Source organism: Pteronotus mesoamericanus, unplaced genomic scaffold (assembly GCF_021234165.1).
Source record: "Pteronotus mesoamericanus isolate MK-2021 breed Mesoamerican mustached bat unplaced genomic scaffold, CSHL_Meso_final scaffold_174, whole genome shotgun sequence".
Classification (NCBI taxonomy): Eukaryota; Metazoa; Chordata; class Mammalia; order Chiroptera; family Mormoopidae; genus Pteronotus; species Pteronotus mesoamericanus.
In genome coordinates this window covers 3344880-3350396 of record NW_026555309.1, presented here as the reverse complement: position 1 = coordinate 3350396, position 5517 = coordinate 3344880, and the positions used below count along the sequence as shown (strand labels likewise).

The 5517-nt window shown below is 35.5% G+C and overlaps 1 non-coding gene across 1 annotated transcript; it reads left to right on the top strand.

The window, feature by feature from the left end:
* Positions 1-854: 854 nt before the first annotated feature.
* On the top strand, positions 855-1018 carry LOC129084466 (U1 spliceosomal RNA). The gene has a single exon (XR_008530595.1). It is a non-coding gene; the product is annotated as a U1 spliceosomal RNA (small nuclear RNA).
* Positions 1019-5517: the final 4499 nt, after the last annotated feature.

The following is a 5517-nucleotide window of genomic DNA, read 5'->3' as shown; positions in this document are numbered from 1 at the left end:
CATTCATTAGGAAATAAGATTTGTACTACATACAAGAAAAATAGAATATAAATACAAAAGAATTTAAATAAAACCTTGTAATCTTTAAAATGGGTTGTGAATATCAATATGAAATAATAGATAAGTATTGTATTTCTTATAATATTCATATTTCTTAGCTTCGTCCACTGAAAGCTCTAGAAGCAATGGCAATCCAGTAGCAATGAGTACCTCTGGTCTCCTGATTGAATTCTCTAAATGCCATTTCCCAATGAAAGAAACCAGAGCTCCTTTGAGAAATTGCTGACTCCAGGTCTGGTGCAAGAAATATACAACATAAGCCTAGGACATTTTGTTATGCCAGAAAGCAAGGAGACATTCAGACTACTGGTGTATTATTGAAAGCACATGGCAAACTAGCCAAAGATGAGAATTAAGAGTTAAAAATAACAATGTCTTCCATAAATGATATGCATCAAATATATAAATCCATACGTCCAATATGAAATTGAAAGTAAAAACTATATTTATCATTTTTGGAACATATTAGGGCATCAACTTATTAGGGAAATGGATGAATAATAGCATATTAAGCTTTTATATTGTCCTTCCTGTGTTACAAATATTTCAGAGAAAGCAAATTGTTAAGGAAGAGTTCTTCATGGAAGAACTCCAGCTAACCCACATGGAGAAAATGATATAATTCTCCTCCTCCAAAATTGTTTTAATAGAATAATGGATCTAGGCAATGATCATCAGTGGCTACTGACACAATCATGTGTACAGTCAATCAGAAACTATACAAAGGATGAACCAGACTATCATCATCTGAACCAAATGATCAATTTTTACTTCTTTAAAAGTGGGACAGTCAAATACTTACCTGGCAGGACAGCTACCATGATCATGAAGGTGGTTTCCCAGGGCAAAGTGTTACCTGTTGTACTCTGGATGTGCCGACCCCTGCCATTTCCCCGAATGTGGGAAACTTGACTGCTTACTTTGTGGTGGTGGAGGACTGCGTTCATGTTCTCCCTGGCTTAAAAAAAAAGATGGGGCAAATAGACAAGATGTCATGTATCTTTAAAAAAAAAACATTTTTTTTAGAAAAGATTTTATGCCCTGACTGGTATGTCCCGCAAAGTGTACGTTCTCTGGTCAGATTCCTCACCAGGGCACACGCCTGGGTTGCGGTTAGGTTGGGGTGCATGCGAGAGGCAACCCATGATGTTTTCCCTCTCACAATGATCAGAGGGGGAGGCAGGGGAGAGAGAGGGAGAAAAACATTGATTGACTGCCTTCCGTATGCGCCCTGACTGGGGACCAAACCTGCAACCCATGGCATGTGCCCTGACCAGGAATCAGCTGGCAACTTTTCTTTTTGTAGGAAGACGCCCCACAAACTAAGTCACACCCATCAGGGCAGACATTATATATTTTCTGATGAGATGAGGTAGAAAGTACACAGTGTCACCTATGAAGTAATTTTGGAGATAAAAAGAAAAAAGAAAAGAATAAAAAACATTTACTCTAAATCTGTCTAAACCTTTAGGTCTAACTAGAGTTTATAGGAAATACATGTTAACTAATACCACATGAATGCAATCAGCTAAATCTGGAAAATAAGAAATTCTGTAGGTTTCTCCAACAAATGGCAATAAAAATAACAACACATAAAGAATGTGTTGCTCCTTCTTTTATTCTACTTTATTTTGTCCCTTCCCTGTCTTCTTTTTTCTAATAGAAGTTTCTTTATTCCATTTCTCTCTGTTCATTGGTTTTAAAGAATCCTGTTTTTCAGTCTTTCACTAGTTCATATTTTAACATGCAACTTAATAAAATCTAATATTAATTAATAGCTCTTCATACCTTCTGCTAACAATGCAAGATTCTGGGACTGCTTTAACTCCAATCACTTTGCTCTTCAATTTTGTTTGTTATTATTGTCCAGCTTGTGAGTTCCATCTTATTTTTAACTTCTATTATTTGTTGTTAGTGTATTAGACGATCAATGTTTGCTTTAGATTTACTTACATATCTATGAATTTCTATACTCATCATTTCTTTATTACTTTTATTTTGCTTTCAATTTCCTAAGTATATCTGCCATTAATATTTTCTTTATTGATTTATTAGTGGTAAACATTTTGTCTTTGTATTATGAACTGAATGTATCTTCCTAAAATTTATATCTTGAGGCTCAAATCCCCCAGTGGGATGGTATTTGAAGGTGGGACTTTTGGGAGGTAATTAGGTTTAAATGAAATCATGAGGGTAGGGCACCATAATGTGATTAGTATCTTTACAAAAAAAAAAAAAAAGGAAGAGATAGAATATGGAAGGATTGAGCAAAAAAGAGAAAGGACTCATGGACTTGGACAGCAGTGTGGTGATTGTGGGGTGGGGAGTGAGGAGGGTGGGTGAAGGGAGAAGAGGGGATAAAGGGGATAAATGGTAATGGAAAAATAAAATAAAAATAAATTTTAAGAAAAGGAAGAGAGAACAGAGCACATTTCCCCCTCTCCTCCTTCCCCACCCCTTCAAGTGTGGACACAGTAAAAAGGCAACCCTCTGCAAGCTGTGAGCCTAATAAGTTGGCACCTTGATCCTGGACTTTACTGTCTCTAGAGCTGTGAGAAATAAATGTCTTTTTAAAAGCCAACCAGTCTATGGTATTTTGTTATAACAGCCTGACCTAAGACATCTCCTTTTTCCAAAAGTCTCTTTAATTTCACCCTAATTCTTGGATGAGAATTGGATATATTATTGTTTTTTTCCTTAGCCTTTTGAAAATAAGTATTCAACAGTCTGTCTTCCGTTATTGTTGAAGAGAAATCTACTGTTGGTTTAATTGTTAATCTTTTGTTGGCAATCTATATTTATTTGTTATTTGCTTAAATTTTTTTTCTAATTGTTGATCTTCAGTTTAACTCTCATTTGTCTAGAAATGGATTTAATTTCACCTATCTTGCTCAGGAATTGTTGCATTTTAAAAAATTGTTTTCTTTCATTAATTTGGATAATTATCAACCATTATTTATTTGAAAATTTTCTCCCCCTCCATGTTTTCTGTTCTCTCCTTTTGAAATTTTTATATTTTCTATTTCCTTGTCACTCTATGCTGCATTGTGGATTATTTCCTCAGAACTTGACAGAGCAATTGAAAAAAAGTGAAAATATGCTGTTTATTACATCCATTAAATGTCTGAAATTTCAATAAGTTTCAGTATTTTTTATTTCTAGAAGTTTTAATTTTTAACCTTGAAAATATTTCTTCAGAGTATTTTATTTTATTCTTGTTTTTAATGCTCTATTTTGTATTTATAGTCTCACAGATATAGATATATGTCTATATATCTATTTAGTATATCTATATATACACACGTGTATTTTTTAATGGTTTCTATTTGATTATTTATTATCTGGAGTTCATGGGGGCTGTTTAGTCCTAACAGTTGCTGTGAATACCATCTCAGCGTCCATGGTAGACTTTGTTCATGTGTTCTGTAATTCTGGATGGAGAGCTCATCTTCAGCAGGCCTTTATGTGTGGGAATGTGAGACCTAGATTGAGTGATTCATTAGAATAATTTTCTATTTACTTATACTAGGATCCCAAGGATGGGTCTCATCAGCTTAGGACTACGTTTTATATTTTACTTGTTTTATTCTTTTTTTGAAAAGATCTTATATATTTATTTTTAGAGAGAGGGGAAGAGAAGGAGAAAGAGAGGGAGAGAAACATCAGTGTGCAGTTGCCTCTTGAGTGCTCCCTACTGGGGACCTGGCCTGCAACCCAGGCGTGTGCCCTGACTGGGAATCAAACCAGTGACCCTTTGGTTCGCAGGCCATCACTCAATCTACTGAGCCATGCCAGACAGGGCTGTTCTTTTATTAATATTTTTGAATAGTTAACATAAATTACAACATTAAAAAGGAAGAAAAGTGAATATAATAACACCTTTTTCCCATCTCTACTCCATTCACCCAGTTCACTTTTCCAGATATAACTGCTATTAATGGTTTCTTACATTCATTCACAGAGATATTAACAAATATGGAGTGTCTAATATGGGCTAGACATTGTGTTAGAAGCATTAGATATACCAAGGACAAAACATACATAGCCCCATACCTCCAGCAAGCTTATTGTCTGTGAGAGCTTGTGTGTGTGTGAGTAGGGGTGGTAGAGGAAGACAGAGAAGAAATAAACACAGCAAATAAGTAAATTGTATAATATGTTTGAAGATGAGAGTGCTATAGGAAATGGGACAAGTAAAAATCAGTGTCAGAAGGATCAAGAGTCCTGGTATCAGGGGTCAGGCTGTATATAGTATTAAATGATATGCTCATGATAAGCCTCCTTGCTGAGATTTTATAAACAATTTAAGACAAGGGAGTTAGCAAAGGAATAACTGAAAGATGCAGGTTCCAAATCAAGGGAACAGCTGGACCAAAGGGTATAAGGTTAAAAACATGCCTGGAATGTTCTAGGAATAGCAGGGAGCCAAGTGTGATGGAGTGAAGTGCAGAAACGGGAAGTAGTAGGAGAGCAAAAAAGTACAGGGGCACAAATGAGATAGGCTCTGATAGGTCATTGTAAGGTCATTGGCTTTTATTCTGTGTGTGAGTGTGTGTGTGTGTGTGTGTGTTTGCTTGCTGTTCAAATGAAAATATTTATGTTTTAATAAATGTTTTCTCCAGCCAGTTTATCTCCTTGCACTTAACAAACAGAAAAAAGTTACATTTAATCTTGTGTCAAGTATAAAAGAATACCCAGTACCTTCCATTTTAGGTTATTACCATTAATTTTCATTTTAGGTTATTACCAATTTCGGTTATTACCATTAATTTATATTCTTTTGGTATAAAAATATTTTCTGAAAAATCCCCAATAAACCTACCAGCGCACTTAGAAACAAGCACGACCAAGGTTGCACAGTAGCTGAGCAGGAGGGGTTCTGCGTGGTTCACTCGTGAATGGCAGCACTGCCTGAGGAAGTTCCTGGAACATTGTCAGCCTTTGTTTTCTGCACAAGAAAACCTCTTATTTCATGGTACACATTTCACAGTAGTAAGAAACAACCACCTGGTCTGCTTGATTAAAACCAGGGAAAAGGACAATTTTCATGGGGAGCAACCGCTGGCGAAAAGTGCCTCACGGACGGCACTCTGACCCAGAAGGCACTGGGACAAGTTGCCAAATCTTAACCTCTGTAAATGTGTCAAGAATTGACAGGAACTTTTATTTATTTATTTATTTATTTAGGGATTCCAGCTTTTATTTTTCCCCTTTCACAAAACAAAGTAGAAGAAATAATACAGGATTAAAACCACAAAAGTAGCTAAATTGGTAGCCACAAAAGTAGCTAAAATGTATTTAAAAAAAGCCAGATAAGACAGGCTTATTTACAATGAGGAAACTCATGTAAATTAAGGTAGCTTATAGTTTTCATATGAAACATTAAAAAAAAATCAAACATATGTTATATGGGTGCCTCTCTTTATAGCAGTATTGAAGGGGAGAAAACAACTCTTA